Below are 20,111 nucleotides of genomic sequence, written 5' to 3' on the forward strand. Positions count from 1 at the left end.
AACAAATAATACATCATTTCCAGTTTTTCTTTGCTCATGACCTTCTCCGGTTTCTGTTACTCACATGTCCCTCATGCGTGGACCGTGGCTACAGCATGCACGCAACCGGCCACAGAGGAACCATCAACAATAGAAGAATTGGTTTTTTATTTAAACACTGTCAGAGTAAAAGAGCCACTGACATTCCTCAAGAAACAGAATTAGGACCAATGTCAAATAAAAATTAAAAGTTTAAACTTGCCTTCAAAAAAAAAAAAACTAGAGCTATATATTTGGGTCATTTTATTTTTAACCACAGTCTCCTAAATGACCTGAATATCCCAACATCCATTCTAAATGACAAGTTTTGTAATCCTTATGAATAATTTAGTCGGGCAAACTTGCTTTACTTGCTGTTGAATAAAAATGTTGCTTCAAAAATTGACAAACCAGTTGTCCATAATATATTTCAGTCTGGATATTTTCCAATCATACTAGGAAAAAAAAAAATGAAGGAAGGAGGTACTTGAAAACTGGGTCCGACATGGTGGAGACATCAACAACCATGACGTCGGGAAATATCAAGGTAATTTCAAGTCCTCAAAGCATGTGTTTGCATGCAGGCACAGACAGACATTGTGAGCAGCACAACCACATACGATGACTTTCTCCCCGTGTTTGAGATCAAATCTAGGGCCTCACACATGCTAGACAAGCATGACCCCAACAGCTGCATCCTCAGTGCCGGGACTTTCCAAAAATACTAAGATACATCAGAATATCTACTTTGACTTATACTAAAAAGAAACCAAAGCAGCATCAGCCTTCACAGTAGCTATAAGGTGAAGGGTTTATGTTGTTTTAATCCATCTTCGCTTTTACCAAAGCTTGTGTCTCTGGTATAAGATAACAGTTAACCAGAACGCTGTTGGCTTTGGGAAACAGAAGAGGATTTGTTACTGGGAACTGGAGTCAGTCTGGTTCCTGTTTCTTTCATAGAGAGAGCGCCCCCACTAGCTCACCATCTGGGTCTCTTTCTGGGGCCCCCACTTCGAGAAGCCGCGGTAACTTACTAATTCATGAAGCATGGGAACAAACACTGAGAGGTGGGAGGAAGCCTGGCCCTCCCTGGCTGCCAAGCTCTCTCCTAAAGCACACACTGGATGTCCCGGCACAGCTTGTGGTTATGGGAGAAGGGCCTCCACAGGGAGGTATGCTGATGGTCCAACATGGCCAGTGAGCAGCCAGGCAAATCTGCCTATAGTGGAATTCACCTGGCTGGGGAAGCCCACTGCTGGTATACACAGAGCTTACACGCGTCCTCCAAAATGTTGCATTGGAAACCCAATCCCAAAATCCTTATGCTAATGCCATTTGGAGGAGGAGCTTCTGGAAACCAAATTAGGATTAGGTGAGGTTATCGTGGTGGAGATTTTTATGACAGCACTTGAGAGATCTTTATAAAAAGAAGAGAGACCCAAACTGGCAAGCTTGCATGAGATACTCTTTGCTACGTTTTTTTAAAGATGTTTTAAAATTTTATTCTGATTTACATGTATGTACACGTACATACATGAGCCTGCTTGTTTTTATGTGCACCAGATGTGTGCACAGCCTGCAGAGGCCAGAAGAGCGCATTAGAACTCCTGGAAGTGAGTTCTAGGTCGTTATAAGCTGCCTGATGTGGGTGCTGGGAACCAAACCCAGGTTCTCTGCAAGAGCAGGAAGGGCTCTCAACCACGTGCCACACCCCAGCCCCAGCTGTCACTGTGTTCTATTGCTGCAAAGGGCCCTGGCCAGATGCCAGACGATGCTTAAAGACATGCTCCTGACTAAACCATGAGCCAAATAAACTTAGCTATCCAGTCTTGAGTATTTTGTTATTGTAAGAGAGCCAACCGATGCAACAGAATAATAATAAAATAATAATAATAATAATAATAATAATAAAACTAAAAGGCACAGTCTTCATCATCATATTTCTACCCATTTAAAAAATTTAAAAGCACAATGTGAATTCCGTATGCCTCCCGTCCCCACCCTTTATCTCAGAACTGGTTCAGAACCTCAAGAGGGAAAACTAGAGTGGCATTTACTGGTCCTATATCACTCACTCACACATACACCAAAACGAGTAGAAGATAGTATTCAAGATCTTGAAATCTTCAGAAATTTGACTTTCGTCTGGGAGTGTATCTCAGCTATAGGATGCTTGCCCAGCATGAGAAGGACTCAGGTTTCACCCCCCAACACCGCAAGCATAAATAAAAATAAATGGCTTTACATTTATTTTACTTCTAAGCTATCTGTGAGAAAACAGAAAAAAAAAACTAACAGAATAATTTAGTCCCTAAAACACTGACTTTTAAATCAATACTGACAAGGAATCACTGGTACCCTCATTATGACCATTACAAACACGTCTCAATGCGTCCCACTCAGCCACTTACTAGTGAACTTGTCTGTACTTGTAAAATGGGAACAGGGTTATCCCTACCTCACTGGCATCACAGAGAGCCAGGGACACACAGACCTGCAGAACTGCCGCACATAAAGCAGCTGGAACACACAGAGCAGGCTGCGCGGTAAAGCAGCCAGGGCTCACTCCTCTACCATCCTCATCCATTCAGAACCAGCAGGGGGTCGGGAGATTAACCCAGTAAGCCTTTCTTCCATTGGGGGGTGAAAGAACCGAGATCTAGTATGAACAAGAGACCTGCCAGACATCGCTCACAGATCTTTTTTGAAGCTCTTCATTACTACAAGCACACAATTCTTAATGCCGTCCCCATCCTTGAAATAGGATTTGGCAGATTATAATCTGTAAATTGAAGTTCTTTCCTGTGCAGACAATGGTGAGGCCCGACCCCTGCTGGGCTCTCAGGGCCTCCCCTTTCAAAGGATGAGGTTGCATGCTGGCACTGCCCCACTGGGAAATCAACACAAACTGTCCCGGGCTCAACCTTTCAGTGAGGCCTCCTTCACTCAAGGACACCCAGCAATCCCAAATCCTAATTTTATCAGTTTCTACCTCTGTCACTTCTACGATTTCTCAACTGGTTCACCCATCTAAGCCACCAACACACCAACTACTTAATTAGAGTTGGCTAGCTTTCTTATTCAGAATTAAGGATAGGAATAGGAAGAGCCTCTGGATGCTGTAGACATCATTTAAGATTCCTCCAGGAAGCTCCTGAAGGGATGAAAGGTATCTATTTACAAATACCTCTGGTTATCTGTACCCCCTATTTCCCGAAGATGCTCTTTTCTCAATTGCTGTGAAATACTGCTTAACTATTTTATTTGCGGATAGTTTATACACCCCTCGGCTACCGAAACACTGTCAGATTCTACCTCTTTTTCAAATCTGATTTCTCTGATCTAAATACAAATGAAGGTAGAGCTTCAGGCAATCTGTCATTTACCGTCCCTGCCTGCTTTTAATTCCTTTAAGAACACTCGGGATTCCCAATCTGCCTGAAATCACCAACCTTACTGCAAATTACACCCAGCCCCTAACAGCACACTACAGGTAATCAGCAGACATGAATCACACGCTGACCACACACACGTTGGTCTGAGGTGGGTTCTGGAGCTTCAGGGCTGACTTCCTTGAAATTCTGCTGTAGCATTTTCCCCAAGTCACGGAGGACACTTTCCCCTCTGTGTCTCTAGTTAGCCATCTTTTGAACTCCAGAAACTAGCAATGTTTTAGGTATGGTGGTTTGAATAAGAATGTCCCCATAAGCTCAAGTGTTTGAATGCTTGGTTCCCCAGGTGGTGGCACTGTTTGGATAAACTTAGGAGGTGTGGCCTTAGTGTCAAAAAAAAAAAAATGCATCCCTGGGGGTGCAGGCTTTGAGGATTTTGGTTTTGTAGTTTGGTCTGGTTTCTGGGGTTTTTTTTGTTTGTTTGTTTGTTTGTTTGTTTTGGTTTTTGTTGTTGGGTTTTTGTTTTTTTTTTGTTTTTTGAGACAGGGTTTCTCTCAGTAACAGTCCTGGCATTAAGCTCCATTGCCAGTGTGTTCTTTCTGCTTCCTGATTGCAGTTCAAGATGTGAGTCCTCAGCTTCCTGGTCCTGCCACCATGTGTTTGCTTTGTCCTGGTGGACTCTAAACGTATGGAACTGGAAGCCCAAATAAGCCCTTCCGTCTATAAGTTGTCTTGGTCATTGTATTTCATCACAGTGGTAGAAAAGGAACTAAGGAACACAATCTCAAAAATGTTTGCTTTGGAATACTAGGACTAGCTGACCAGCAAATATTCCACAAGAATTAAGTAAGCACCCTGCAGCCTACCTCCCCAGCTCACAGTTCTAGCCACTCCAAACTCAGCACGCCTGGGTTCAGTACTTCCATCCTATTTCCACTTCTCGATGATTGACTTGGTTTCCTTACCACTCACAAACCTATTCTTTTCAAAGACTTGACAGACCTCCTCCCATAAACTCTGCGTGCCTTGTGTATGAACTACACTCTGTGGCCCAGTCTCCAGCACGACCAACTCTGAGAAAGGGATCTGACAACTCTTAACGGGATAGCTTTAATCCTGGGGAGTTTGGTTCATGATACCTCAGCAACGCTCTTAGACAGATGGTGAGGGAGTGGTACCCCCAGCTTTCTGGTTTACTCTCCACCCAGCCTACTCTCAATCTGCTTGACAGTGAAGCTCTGTCAACTTCTCCTCCACATGCCACTCCAGAAACTGGCAAACCCTCCCTCAAGAAGTGCTGTGTGCTTCCTCTGCTAGACCACTGTCATTCTCAACCAGATGTCTCCAGAGAGAGAGAGGGTACAAGGTGATCTCCAGGGGCACCTAAAGGAAACAGTGTAACTTCTAATTGGGTTGATTCGCCTCATCTTTTGTTTCTTTTTTTGTTTGTTTGTTTGTTTGTTTGTTTTTTGTTTTTCGAGACAGGGTTTCTCTGTAGCTTTGGAGCCTGTCCTGGAACTAGCTTTTGTAGACCAGGCTGGTCTCGAACTCACAGAGATCTGCCTGCCTCTGCCTCCCGAGTGCTGGGATTAAAGGCGTGCGCCACCGCCGCCCGGCTCATCTTTTGTTTCTATCTATCATTCTATTTATACATTATCTTAAATACAAACCACTTGTCACTAAGCAAATCAACATATGGCTATAACGTATACCTATATAAATGCTACAGGTATGAGGAAGGATTTTACTGATGTTGAGAACGTTTCAAGATTACCAGCCTAGCCAGTCACCATGGAAACACCAAGTGACACAGCTATGCGGAAAGCTGATGCAGGAGAAATTACTTGAACCCAGGAGTTGGAGGTTACCATGCGCAAACAAAATAGCAAGATCTTGCCTCTTTAAAAATAAAGCTGGGCAGTGATGGAACACCTTGAATCCCAGCACTTAGGAGGCGGAGGCGGGAGGACATCTTGAGTTTGAGGCCAGCCTGGACTAAAGAGTGAGTTCCACAATAGCCGGGGCTACACAGAGAAACACTGTCTTGAAAAGAAAAAACAAAAACAAAATAATAATGACAACAACAATAATAATAAAGTAAAATAAAATAAATGCTACAGGACAAACAGTAACACTTTGTCCCTAAATTTACTTGGTGCCTGTCTCAGCTACTCTTCTGTTGCTCGGATAAAACACCATGACCAACAGCAACTTACAGAAGAAAGTTTATTCTGGCTCACGGCTTCAGAGGACTAAGGAGAGGCACAGCAGCAAGCCACAAGCATGGCGACCAGAGCAGAAAGTGAAGAGATGGCATCTTTAACCCCAGACATGAGGTAAAAAGAGGGGGAAATGGAGTGAGCTATAAATTCCCAAAGACCACCCCTGTGACATCCCCCTCCAGGAAGGCTACACCACCTCCCCAAACAGTGCCATTGTTCCAATTCCTGCACCTCTGAGGAACATTTCTTATTCAAATTACCATAGTACTGTATAGGCAATTCCAAATAAACCAAGGTATGACAGGTGGGGATCCTAAGATGTTTTGTATGCATACAGTTTAGATAGTAACATAACATTCTTATTCCTAAAACCATATTTCACTCCTGGCTTTCCTACTATATAGTTAAAATTACTTTTATTCAGGTCTCCTCTTAGAGACATCTACACACACACACACTCACACTCACACGGGTAGGGGTGGCTAGAGAAATGGCTCAGCAGTGAGGAGCAGTTATTGCTCTTACACAGGACCCAGGCTCGGTTCTCAGCAACCACAGAGGCTAACAGCCATCTGTTAACCCTAGGTCTAGAAGATCCAATGCTCCTCTGACCTCCAAGGATTGCTGTATGCATATGGTGCACATACATGCATACATACATATACTCAGGGACACACACAGGCATACATAAATATTTTAGATGCATATTATATGCATATATATACATATATATTAAAATAACCAGTGAAACAGCTCTTAAAAATAAGTGACATCAAGGACAAATTGTCAAATTCCTAAATGTAGTGCTTATAAAATATACGACTTGTTCTAAGTTGTTTCTCATTTAACGCTTTTAACACTTAAAATACAGAAAACTGCATTCATTTATTCTATAAAAGATTAGAACTTTTAGTACCTGAGGAAAACTACACTTTAAAGATTTACTCATTTTACAGGTATGTGTGCTCTCCCATGTGTAGCATGTGCATGCAGATAAAGCTGGGAGGCTGGAGAGACAGCACTTCCCCTCCAGAACTGTGACAGGTACTGGGATGCAAATGCACATTCTCTCTGCAAGACCAGCAAGTGTTCTTAACCACTGAGCCATCTCTCCAACCCCAGGGGGAAAAAAAAACTTCTATCAAACTTTTAAACTTTATAAACCTCAGAACTCTTCTATACTCAACACTGATCATTTTAGAATCTTTTCTTAAATTTATTTTTATTATTTTTTTAATTATGTGTGTATGTGGTATGGGGAGGGTATTTGCACATGAGTGCAGGACCCTGCAGAGTCCAGAAAACAGTGCCAGGTCCCCAGTAGCTAGAACTACAGGCAGGTGTCTAAGCCACATGTAGACAATGGGAACACCTAAGACAGGTCTTTAACCTCAGAGCCATTTCTCCAGCCCCCAACTGTGTTTAGTGAAGAGATTCTGAAGCAAGTCATTATCTACTGGTCCTTTGTTTATCAGTTCTCAAGGCATCCAGTTACTAACCCTGTGGCTTTGAACAGGTCAGGCAATAGTACTTCCCTGTGCCATGTAATTCATCTATATTAAATTCATTCTATGTGCCAGGAGTGTTCTTGGCTGAGAGATACAGGGGTGAAAACAAACAAACAAAAAAAAAAAACCTCTTGCAAAAGCTCATTCAGTAATTCTAAGAAGGCACAGAAGATTAAGTTATTATTACATTAGTTCCCCCCCCACACACACACATACACACCCAGGGGCTGGAATCAAACCCAGAGCCTCACCCATGCAAGGTAAGTATTTTACCACCGAGTTATAATCCTACTACTCCCCAAATTAGTCATAATTATTTTACTGAAGAACTACTTGAGTAACTGTTACTTTAGTCCCATTTTAAAGGCACATTTTCCCTGGCCTCTAAATGTGCCTTAGCTGGGGGAAAGGAAGAGCATTTCTGCTGAAAGCAGGATCCAGGTGAGCCCAGATACCCTCTACCTCTCCTTGCAAAATGCCCCACGGATTCTGCCAGCCGCTGGGGGTAAAAACCATCGCAGTCGGAAACAAGGCCTGGTAAATGACTTTTTGATGGACAGCATCCCACAGAGCTCTGTCTGGATCCTCAAAGCCCTTTCCAGTGATGCTGATGGAGGTCTGTTTACACCTGACTCTACTGTGGAGACTCTGACAGCTGCAAAATTCAACTGCAGTGCAACTTAATCCTTCACGATGCTGCTGCCGCCGCTCATTTCCAGCCTGCCCTTGCAGGACCTGCCATGCACCAGCTTTCTTATTTATTCTAGATGATTACATAATCACAGACCTCGTTTGCTACGGTCACCATCCTTTCGCAGGAAAGCGCTTCCCAGACAGCCCACCTCTCAGCACAGAATTTAAAAGCCACCAACCAGGAGGATAAATGACTCCTGCTGGGTCCAAAGAAAACACGTGAAGGAAAATGATAACAGCGACTCTCCGGGGAGTATTTTCCTCATAAACACCTCACTCAATCCAAGGGCCTGAGACATCCTTGCACCTATACACGGGGATCCCAAACAGCATGGGCCGCCACTGAAAACTGGACATGCCTTGGGCATTTTAGGTTACAGTTCCAAGAATGTTCTTAAGGAGCTGGTCCCATCCAATTCCTAATACATTCACTTCATACTATTCTGCCAAAAAACAAAGAGGGAGCAGAGGGCTCAGTTTGTCAACTGTCTGCAAAATGAGGTTGGCCATGATCTGACCTCCCATGTGGGCTTTGCTACTGGCTGCAGAGAAATATTCAAGCTTCCTTCCCCTCCTTGTATCCAAGCATCTCCATTCAGTACCAGATTCCTGACTGGAGACTCAGTGGGTCCCTAACTCCCCCCAGAGAAAGGGACAGGAAGGAGATACACCCAGGAGGAGTACAAGAAAGGTGGGGCAGGCTAAGCTGCTTTTCAGCACTGCCCTGGGATCCATCCCGTCCAACTACGGGTCCCAGCCTGGGAAGTAACTGCTAGCAAGTGGGTATCTGTAGGTAGCGCAGATTGCCACACACACTCATGACAATCTGGAGTCCGCTCCCGTACCCTCTGACAGTTCTAGCACTGCTATACACAGACCCAGTATTGGAGGCCAGGCTCTCCCATCACACCGTGATCCGTGTGGTCTCATGACTAGGCCTCCTCCCACCTTCCTCTTCTCATCAAGCATTCTTCTTACTTCTACTAACAACTCCCACTCATCACACAGTTTCCAGAACCTTCTTTCTGCTTTCCAGGCCCCTGAGTAGAGGCAGGAGGAGCGGTCAGCAAGCACCGGTTTCCCCACTTTCTAAAAGTGCAACCCTGGGCAAGATGTCTGATCCGTTTAAACTCAGGACCCTCCTCTGTGCAGCAGAGCTGACCTCATCCCTCCAAACAGGGACAAAATGAGAACAGCGCATACAGCACTTAGCAAAACCCCCAGCACTCATTCACGCATCTGCTAAGCGCCCACTTTGCAAAGGAGAAAGTTTCACAGCTGGCGGTGGCTACTGTTTCCTCCCTCCATTATCTTACTCTTTAGGATGGCGGGAAGAACAGAAACATTTTACCGTGTGCAAGGCTACAGTTAGTTCGGAGGCACGAATGCACACTCACGTGGCTCTTAGTCACCATGGCCTTCCTGTTCTCTGAACGTGAACTCGCCTGCTCAGCTAAGGAAGCACCGGCTCAAACATGTTCTGGACAAATGGAACTACTCCAAACCGTTTCCCCTCTCGCCGCTTGTGAAAAATGCTCCTCCCTTGGTGCCCCCCATGCATGGTCCATACCACATTCCACCCCAATTCTCAGCGGACACCTACCTACTTCTGGAAACTTCTCGTTCACGGAGGGAATGCGGTACGGTGGTCCTTAGGTCACAGTTCTCTTTCCTGTCTTTTTCCTGTATGTTTGTGCCCGACAGTCAGCTCTCCTAAGGGGAAAAGAGCACAGGGGACAATCTGGATTAGAATCCCAACTCCATTTTTTGACTCACCATGTGACCTGGAGCAATTTCTTCCCCTCTCTGGGCCTCAATGCTTCCTCTATAGACGGGGAGATAAGCCGTTCACGGTGCTGTTGTCCTTAGAGTTGTGTCCAGCACATGCAGTGACAGCAACTGTCATTCATCACACCCACCTCCAGTCCCCAAACCGAGGCTTTACCAGGAACACTTCAGAGTGGCCAGTGTCACACCATGCTTGTGTTCCAGCCCTTGCAGCCAGCACAGAATCCCTCTCCCGAGATCCTGGCCCTTGAGCGTGTCCTGTCCTTCACACCCAGCCTCCCAGAGTTCATCACTAGCCATCCACCTCTGCTCCAGCCATCACTCTCATTCTGGGGTCTCTTCCCTGGGCACAAGGTGGGCCTCAGAGTGGGCCTCAGCTCAACATTCCAAGTCACAACGCCCTCTCTCAGAGGTCCTGCTGTAGCTCAGAGTGCCAGAGCCCTGGAATTCTCAGACCCAGAAAGGTCCTCAAAAGACTAAAAGAGGCCCCTTCAGTGGCCCCTCGACAACTGCTCCACACTTTGATCATTCCCTCCCACGCCACCCAGCAACCAAGCAGGCAGGCTTGATATGCTATCCCCCCACCTCCCTGGCGCTCTGTTCCTCACCAGGACTCAGCCAAAGGCGTCTTCCCCAGCCCTCCCACTCTGCTTCCAAACCAACCTTTCCTGGGTCCCTTTTCTGGGTCTCACCCACTGCACACTCTGTCCTGTCCCCACACAGACAAGTGCACCAGCCATTACAACCCATGCCTGCCTGGGCTCCCTCTGGGCCCACTCAGCTCCCTGTGGGTGTCTCCCTCTGCCAAAGCCCAACCCTCACCTAGACACTTCCTTGGAAGACCATACAAAAACCACCTCCTCTAAGAAGCCTGGCCTGACTCCTCCTGCATCAAACCATCTGTATTCCTCCGAGAACACTTCACTATTTCCTCCTGATGGTGTCTCTACCAGGGCACACTGTACCTGGTACAGTGTGCCAATAACCGTCAGATAAATAAACCAAGGAGTACTGCAGACCCTGCTTTCTGCTCCAATATGCTTTATTGACACGTTTCATTAAAACTTCAATTAAGACTCACAAATCCACCACTTGCATAAGATGCTGTATATTGTCTTTCTCTAAATTCATTAGGAAACATCCCCTGCCCTTGCCTTCCCAGAGCAAACATATTCCTTTGATTGGGGCGGGGCGGGGTGGCGGGGGGGGGGGGGAGACCAAAAACAAAAGCATTACTTCCTCCTCAACAAAAACTGAAAATAGCAAAACAGTTTATAAAGAGTACCCAGCTGACACTGGCTTAGGGAAGGGGTAGGAGGCAGTTGTACGAGCCTGAGAGAGGACACAGGGCAGTTTACTTTAGATGACTGGGGGGTGGATGCCAACAATCTTCACATGCTCTACAAGAAAGCTGTGCAAAATAATAAATCTCGGGGCTGCTTATAATCAAAGGGAGGAAAAGGAAGCAGTTATCTACAGTGGAAATTTCCTTCATTTTTCTAGTTCTACTTCTGGTATGGTTACCACACCAATTTCTCAATAGTAAGTTACGACAATTTCATTTATAGGAGATGATTTCCAAAGGGCCCAGAGAGCTGCAGATGGTACCTCAGGGGCCCATCTGTTTAAGGATGAAAGCTCAGCACACGCCATTACATCACTCTGACCTTCCTCCGTAACTTCCTATCTGACAGAATCGAGATGTCTGCGCGGTCAACAAGATATTTGTGTTTGTCTCCAGCCTCGGGCTTTGGCTCCTGATTAGTTTTTAAATCATTGTGCATCCAAACTGAATAGGGCCACTGTTCGCAGCTGGAAGGCCATCCGCTGGGCACAGCCCCAGCTCTGTGGGCTTTGGGAGTGACGGCGGTCCTCTCTGCATAACTGCAACTCTCCCGTGGCTCATCCTCTTGCCCTTCCAGAGCTAAAGCTGCTCTCCTTGGCACCCTCTTTCCTCAGGCGACCCCTGGAAAGGGAAAAAGGACACTGGGAGGTTTTAGGCTCTCCCCAGATAAATCTCAACACATCTCAAACGCAGGGGTACGTTACTGCCCCAGCCCAGACTCTCACCCCACAAAATGCCTCCAGCTGCTCTGTCAGCAGGATAACTATTATTTCCTGGACACTCACAGATACCAGAGCATCCCGGTACCCACAGGCACAGGTACATGTCAGGCAAACACACTCAGGTGATTACACTAGGACACAACCACAAAACCTACATCCTCTACAACTTTTCATCTTCCCCCACACTCTACAGTGTGCAACCACAGACGGGTGTCAACTATGAAGGGTCCGGTACCTGCTAGACAACCACCTTGGGGGCTAGGGAAGATGAAGGGGGTTAGTCGGATTCGGGCGAGGACAGCGTGGGGGTTCAATGTGATAGAATCCATTGCATCGCATACATGGAACTGTCACAAAATGAAGCTCATTACTGTGTACAATTAATGTGCTAATAAAAACATTTAAAAGATGAACTTATTCTTTAAACAGGCTCGGCTGCACGCGGGGGAAGCGTATGCACTGACGTTTGCAGCCTTAAAGTACTTTCTTAAGTAAGGTCGATTAATGGGCAGGTATATAATGAGTCGAGAGAATAAAATCACAGATGTAGAGTGTAGAGAATGGGAAATCATTGTCTATTCATTTCATGCTTCCCCTCATTTGAATGTCCTCAGAACAAAACATCATCTGCGTGACTCCAGCATCCCACTAGCATCCCTCTGCTCTAGGCTCTTGGTCCCGGGTCCCACTTTGTAGCTACTTGTCCTCTGTCTCCCTGACTTTCCTCTGGTATCTTATCGTTTTATTTCCCTGTTTCCCTGTTTGTTTGTTTCATATCCTTAATGGTGTTAAGGAGTCCTGGCCAACTGTTTTGTTATTGTTGTTGGGACATTTATTTATTTGTTTGGTTGGTTGGTTGGTTTTTCTCGAGGAACGGTTTCTCTGTAGCTTTGGAGCCCATCCTAAAACTCGTTCTCTAGACCAGGCTGGCCTCGAACTCCAGAGAACCGCCCGCCTGCCTCTGCCTCTGCCTCTGCCTCCCCGAATGCTGGGATTAAAGGCGTGCGCCGCCACCACCGCCCAGCCTCTGGTCAAGTATTTTATAAAATGTTTCTCAGTGGGTTTTGCCTGGCTTTTTTTTTTAAAATCACAAAAGTTATTTAGAAAAAAAAAGAGTTTCATATAAAAATATAGATGACCCAATCCTACACCACAGTCAAAGATGCCCTTTGGGAAGGGATGTGGCCTCCTCTGTCGAAAGAGCCACTGTTTATAGACTCTTTCCAAGGCCTCTAATGAGATGCTGTTTCCATGTGTGAGCGCCACGCCAACGTTTCTCTGTTGCCCACTGGCTGCCGTCTCCACACATTCATCCATCACGAGGTGCACAGAGGGATCATTGGTCTGCAGCGTCCCTCGTACATGTCACCACCACTTAATTTCAATGATAACTTCTTGTCCATAATTTCTTCAGCTCAGGAGGGTGGGCCTAGCTCATGGAGGCTCCTCAGCGGGTGGCAAAGGCACAGGCCTGTCTGACTTTTTTTTTTTAATGTCTATATGGGGCTGTGAATTTGGGGAGACATCAGGTTAAGGTCCCACAACCACTGTATGTCCACACTGTCACAGGATGGCTAACCACCAGGTTAGCTTTGACTGCTCGGCTAAGAGACAGCTGCTGTAGACTCACCTCTCCCCTCCCATACTCTACCCCTGAGAAGAGTCACCACACTCAGCCTCAGTGTACCCTCAGTGAGCCGCAGGGAGTGCGGACTTCAGCCTTAGGCTCCTGATGGAAAAGTCTACAAAACTATTTGAAATTCTTCTATAAGAAAGAGGTTTCCTGTCTTAGCATAAATTTCATGCCCTGTGATACGCATATTATGCTGTGGATTATCATGCAGAACCACACTATTTATTCTGCTGCTAAAGTTAGCTCTGGATACCAAGAGCTCCTTGAGGTTGGCTCCTTCCTCCCTTCGACATGCCCACATCCTTTGTTTTGTGAGCACTTCCTTATTTTATGGCCACACAAGATGCTCCAGGTCTATAATTACACATCCAAGGAGTCCAGGTCACTGAAGAACGGTACCCATAGGGTAAAGATACAGGTGTGCTTGATGCTATCCATATATCATGGCTGCTAGGCCCTCGCCATTCCTGTGTGCATACCAGCCCAATGATCAGCATTGAGCCAAACCCAAGTCTAACCTAGGTCGCCAACTCTCATCCCACCAGACAACGAATATCCCAGCCTGCTTCCTTGCTTACTTCAACATCACATAATCCATGCACATGTAAACCAAACCCCAGAACTGTTAACCCATACCCCACGTAACTTCACCAACTATAGTACAATGTGTTTTCCTTTAGATTTATATTCAAAATACCATTCTTCAAAGTGACCTAGGTCCCTATGCCCGGTGTCCCAATCTTCAGGGTCACTTTCACAGCCAGACTCTCCCATCATAGTCTGCCCATCAACACACACAGCCCACATTCACAGAGAGCTACTGTCAAGGGTCTGAGCTGAATACACTGACATTCTCTCGTGCCTAACCTACTAAAGTGCTTATGTACAGCCCATGAAACACTCCTGGGGGCACACATGTTGTGCTTTACCCTCAATGCTATGACTCTCAGATCACCGGGTGCCTAGCTCAGTTAGGGAACACAGAGATTTCACAGATATTAAAAAGATGAACAAACTATAAAGATTTAGTCATCTTATGTTCATTTAAAGCAGTTTAATGGTTGAAAGATATCCAATAAAATCTGAAAGGCAATTTTCATCACAGTGTTACCTAAAATTCAGGAATAATAGTTATAAATGTAATGCTATTCCTAACAGACTAAAAAGCAAATTACACACAACTGTTGGGAACCATTTGAATACATATTGGTATGTGATAAAAATATACCACACTTGTGTATTAAAAAAAAATACATAGCCAAATAACAAAAAAAGAATGACATACCACTTAGCATATGTCTGTGGAAAGAAAAACATTGAAGGACACATACTAAGTTATTTTTATGCTCCTTATTTTCCCTCTCTTTAAATTAAAATTAAGGAGCCTGTTTGCTATGTGGAAAACCATACAGGAGATTCTTCTAAGATATGAAGTATTGATCTCTACAAAGAATAAAACCAGCTCAGTGTTGCAGCACCCAGGAAGCAGAGGCAGACGGATCTCTGTGAGTTTGAGACCAGTCTGGTCTACACAGCAAGTTCCATGCCAGTCTGGCTACATAGAAAGACCTCAAAAAAAAGGGGGGGGGGGACAAGTAGAATCAGCAGCTGTGCCCTGAACTCCAAACAGTCTCCAGGGCAAAGCTAGACAGAGGTATGGGACAAAGAGCAAAGGTCCAAGGGGCATACCCACAGGTCCGCTGTCACCAGGAGGAACAGGGCAGGGGTGCAATATTGTTTCCTACAGAGAGCAAGGGCAGAACTGGGGGCTGTCTGGAGAGTATCCAAAGACACGTAGAGTTTAAAGGACAGGAAAGATTTAAATGAAGGCAGGGAAGGGAAGTATTCCTCGGCCTAGAAGATGTCTCATTATCCACTCCATGAGAACCCAAGAGGTTCCTGGGCAGGAACGTCAACAATGGGTCCTTCACCTGCCTCCTGGCCATGCCCTGGGAGGAAAGAGAAGATTACCTGTGGGTATTTGCCTCCAGCGGAGCTAATTAATAAAACTCAAGTGGCTGATACTGGGATTAAAATTTTTACACTACAATTTACATCCCACCTCTACAAAACATGCTTTGTACCAGAAACTGCTCCAGTACACAGGAACCTTCCATTCTGCTGAAGGCTTAACAGGAGCCAAGCCTAACACTCACTTCGATCACTTTCCGTACACAGCACTGAGCCCAGTAGACAGCTACCTCTAGTCCCAGATCACATAAGGCTGGAGAGAAATACAGGCCGACCTCCTACAGACATGCTGTGCTACCAACATAGGGAAATTATGGAGTTGTGAGGGCTTGGGAAGAAGTTGTGTGTGCCGAACACTTAGTGAGACAAGGCAGTGTGTGTTACACGTGCCATCTCTTTCTCCTCACAACCAGCGAGGAAAGGCCCAGTCAACACACACCCACTCACAGCTCAATGGCAGAGTCTTTACCTAGAATGCACAAAGCCTTGAGTTCAATGCCCCCCAGCACCCAGAAGACAGCTCACAACTGCCAGTAACTCTAGTTCCAAGGGATAAGACACCCTCTTTCTGGCTCCCAAGGGTTCTCAAATGCTCTTAGTACATGTATAACCATGCAGGCACATACACAGGTAGAAATAAATAAAGCTTAAAAAGTAGATCTATTCCTTCCTCAAGAAATATGCTTTTTCCCCCAAAATGACTTATACATAATACCAAGATCTCAAGGTTAAAATCTGAAGCTTAGCTAAGCATGGCGGCACGTACCTGTAATCCCAGCACTCAAGAGGCAGAAACAGGAGGACCAGGAGTTACACAGAAGAGTTCAAGAATGGATGTATCCTATCTCAAAAAAAAAAAAAAAAAAAAAAGAAATCAAGAAATAGCCAAAAATAATATTCTCCATTCCCAAAGCACTAAAGACAACGGCAGGGGGATTCCAAGCTCCAGGCCAGACTGAACTATACAAGACCCTGTATCGAAGAACAAAATCTCAACTCGAAGCGGACACTGAGCTCTTGTTTCCTCTCGGGGAGGGTTAACCAAGTCTGTACTCCAAACATCATCACTCCCTTCCCTTGCCTTCCCGTCCACCTCTGCCATACCCTACTAAAGACTCTGCTCCTCACCTAATTGCAGAAATAATTAAAATAACTTTCTTGATCTACAAACCATAAAATAAAAAAGGTTAGGCCAGCTTCTGCCAGTTTATAATTGCTGATGTTCTGAGACAGAATCTCTCTGGCTAAAATTAGATCTGTGTAGTACAGGCTCTGCCTGTGCCAATGGGAAAGTTTCTGACATTAAAATGACTTCATCTTTTACACATTCATTACATGACAGAGAATGATACTGCTGTGAGGCCCAGGAGTTGCCTCCCCAAAACACGGCTTCATAAGACACCTCTTCACAAGTCCGGAGCTGTCCTTCAGAAAGGGGATGGGTGTCTAAACAGGACAGGTCCGTTAGTAAGAAAGCTGCTCCCAACAGCTATCTTTACGCCAGAGGCTTTACCTGTGTTAGAAGGTAGTCTCCATGCACCCTGAGGCGGCAGAAGCCTCCATGCCAAGCATCAATGACCTCACTCCTCTTGCTGTGGGACACTCTAACGCTCATACACATAGTGGATGTCCTCTACTAACTTGTTCTGTGTTAGCTTGACGCGTAGCCCAGCCCAAGAATCTAGGTGGGTGAAGAGACAACAAGTTCCCTTCCCTGCACTTTCAGGCACTCAGCGATACCCCAACATCATCTGTCGCGGCTGAGCGTCCTATCCACACTCAGGACAACAGGACGATCCTAAAGAGGGCATTGGAAATTACTATTTAAAATTTAGTAAGAAATTTTCAGGTGAAACTTGGGAAGGAAAAACGTTGGTTGGTCGAAACAGAGTCTCACTCTGTAGCCCAGACTGACCTCAAATTCAGACATCCACCTGCCTCTGCCTCCTGGGTACTGGGACTAAAGGTGTGCACCACTATTCCTGGCTAGGTTCATTTTTTTAAGACTGAGGGAAAAATGTTTTGTGCTTATTAAAATAAAATATAGAATTATGGAATGTATAAGTAATGACAAACAGTACAAAATGCTTTTTTAAAAGAAAAACTATTCAATCATACCAACCAAATATCATCCGGATTCTTTGTCTCTATCTGTGTGTGTGTGTGTGTGTGTGTGTGCGGGCATGCTCAAATGGGCAATATCTTGGCATAGTGTAAATATGTAACAGATACATAATGCAAGACCTAGTAAGATGACTCAACAGGTGAAGTCACCTGCTGCTAAGCCTGACAACCTGTTTGATCCCCAAGACCCACATGGTAGAAGGAGAGGCCCTGATACAGGTCAGGTCACCCTTTGGCCTCCACACATCTGCTGTGGCGCTCACACACTCACACGCATGCACTTACCCACACAAAAAAATAAATACAACTTTAAAAAGATATGTAATGCATACTTTAAAAAAAATAAATGTGATAGTGTCATTTAATAATCCCCCTTCTCCAATGGATACTTCCAAAGAGCCCCAACAGATAATAAAAACCTCAGCACCAAAGTCTACCCATTTTGTTTCCCCTAACACACACACACACACACACACACACACACACACAGAGTCCCTTATTATAAATTAGCCACAGTAAATGATTAACAACCATAACTAACAATAAAACAGTTACAACACTACAATAAGTTTGTAAATGCATCTGCCCCTCTTGAACAAATCAAGGTAAATACCAGGCATTTCAGTTGATGGTGCACTTCTCAACCACAGAAAGTAGAATGGCGGATAGGAGGGACACCCACATGGATCAAGCTGGGCGCTGCGGCTTTTCACCTCCACAGTATACAGAAGACACCTGCCCTGTCAGCCCATTGGTCTTCCTCTGTCACTCAGGACACATGAGTACTGTGGTGCCTATCTAACAAACCAAAGCACACGCTGGCCACCAGGCCCACTCAGTACCTGAACTCCTCTCACTCAGCCCTCTCTCCGGCTCCAACCCTAAACCTCTCCAGCCCAAGGCCTTGGCTTCCCTTTCCTCAAGCTTCTTATTCCTATAAAAAACCGGGCCATTTTGGTGGTACATTCTCTTGGTTCTTTTTGTCCTCTTGGTTCCCTCCCTCTCCCTGCTCTCTCCGCCCTGTGGGTGGTCTTAAGTCTTCCTCTCTTCTCCACTCTCTGCCACCAACTCCACGTACTCTCATGGCCCAGTTTTGTATGGACTCTTCCCCTCACGTCTACAATAAAAACCTTCCCCTCAGCCGTCCCTAGGAGAGGTTATGTCCCTGTTCTCATTCTCTCCCCCTGGACAGAGCCGCCTTCTTGTTCTAGCTTGCTTTCGGTCATGATGATAAAATGCTTACCAAAAGCAACTCGAGGGGGGAAAGGGTTTACTTCACTTCCACTTCCAGCACACAGTCCATTGTTGAGGGATGCTGGGCAGGGACCGTGGAGGAACGAAGCTTACAAGCCTTCAGGCTCATCTTCAGCTACCCTTCTTAGAAAGCCCAGCCCTTCTGCCCAGAGAGAGCTGGGTCCTCCTACAACAATTAGCAACCAAGAAAACGTCCCACAAACCGATCTGATACAGACAATTCCTCAACTGAGGGCCCTTCTTCCCAGAAATGTCAAGTTAATAACCAAGATTAACCATCCTACTACTAATAAAATATTTTAGTTACCATGACGGTCGAGCATTGCACCGTATGAGTGACATGTGTCTCCTCCAACTCTGCTCTGGAAATGAACATTTCCCCTGACATTTTGGTAATAAATCATGTGGTAACCATCTACGTGATACAACTGTGTGCACTTGTACAATTATGTTATTCTAGAGCCAGGATTTCCATTTCAACGGTTTGCATGAATACGTACTGACAGACTGCCTGCAGAACTGCCCCCATTGGTCCTCCCAACACTGGAAGACAGCTCTCATGTTCCCAGGACCCCTACTAACATGGTGATTCTTTTTAATCAACGATTTCTTTTCATTAGTATTCAGTGAGCACCATCCAGATGCCAGGTCCCACCTGAAAAGCTCTCCAGTTCCAGGACTGGCTCGAACGAGGACACTCGCTATAGGCTCAAGTATTTGAACACTTCGTCCCTACTGGGAGATGCTATTTGGGGAGGCTTGGGAAGAATGGCCTTATTGGAGGAAGTATGTCACTGGAGGGGGACTTTGAGAGTCTAAAGCCCTTTGCAGTTGTTCCTCTGCCCCGAGCCTGCATCTCACAAACTCAGGCTTGCAGCATCCTGCTCCAGCCACCATGCCTCCACTCTGCCATCACCAACCCTTATCTCTGCAATCACAACCTAAAATATCATCGTTCTTCCTTAGGTTGCATTGGTCAAGACCGTGGCATCTGACCAGAGCAACAGAAAAGTGACTACCACAGTCCTTAGCATCCGACTTACAAAGTCCTATGCAAACAGGTGCCCCAAATACATTACACCTGTGTAACCTGTCATGCCACTCTGGGACGGTAAGATCACACAGCTCGTCGACCTTGCTGCTGGAGCGTGAGCCCAGTTCAGCAGCAGCAGAACACAAGACAGCTCTTACGCGTCTCACAAATGATCCTCCATGCTGAATCATGCGGAACCACAGTAAAACCTCTGGTTTCGAGGACAATGGGAGGCTGCTGGGCTAGAGGTCAGCAGAATTCTTGAGTCCAGCATCTTGCAGGTAACTGTTTTTCCGAATCTCCTCTTGGCTGAAACGGCCCAAAATATCCTCCACCCCCACCTTACAGTGTCTATAAAGCCTAAAACGAGCATCTATTCTTTCAAAAGTGCCTGCTGAGATCTTTCTC

The 20,111-nt window shown here is 45.6% G+C and overlaps 1 protein-coding gene across 3 annotated transcripts in view; it reads right to left on the reverse strand.

Annotated features, from left to right (window-relative positions):
* The window catches only part of Tanc1 (tetratricopeptide repeat, ankyrin repeat and coiled-coil containing 1), a 223,110-nt gene that overhangs the window by 181,135 nt on the left and 21,864 nt on the right, over positions 1–20,111 (reverse strand). For 2 of the 3 annotated variants that reach the window (XM_038336346.2, XM_038336343.2), the window contains exon 2: positions 9,437–9,546. The gene's annotated coding sequence lies outside the window, so the exon portion shown is untranslated. Of the gene's footprint in view, positions 1–9,436; positions 9,547–16,058; positions 16,134–20,111 lie in introns of all 3 variants that reach the window. The other variant, XM_038336344.2, reaches the window with a different exon arrangement.

This window comes from Arvicola amphibius, chromosome 7 (assembly GCF_903992535.2).
Source record: "Arvicola amphibius chromosome 7, mArvAmp1.2, whole genome shotgun sequence".
In the NCBI taxonomy this organism is placed as follows: Eukaryota; Metazoa; Chordata; class Mammalia; order Rodentia; family Cricetidae; genus Arvicola; species Arvicola amphibius.